Raw genomic sequence first — 221 nt, 5'->3', positions numbered from 1 at the left:
AGAGCTCTAGAACTTTTCAAGAGAGTATCAGAACTGCAAAAAAAATGTCATATTTTTGAATATGGTGTGCCAAGACTTGGCACACCATATTTCAAATTGTGACATTTTTTTTAAAGCTTTGATACTCTCTTGAAAAGTGCTAGAGCTCTTTGCAACAATTTTAAGCAGTTCCGGTCATTAAATACAAAAAAATAGACTTTTAAAAAAAGGTGCGCTAAGTT

Source organism: Odontomachus brunneus, unplaced genomic scaffold (assembly GCF_010583005.1).
Source record: "Odontomachus brunneus isolate Ranch 3 - 2012 unplaced genomic scaffold, Obru_v1 Obru_scaffold_015, whole genome shotgun sequence".
Taxonomy (NCBI): domain Eukaryota; kingdom Metazoa; phylum Arthropoda; class Insecta; order Hymenoptera; family Formicidae; genus Odontomachus; species Odontomachus brunneus.
This window is presented reverse-complemented; position numbering follows the sequence as displayed.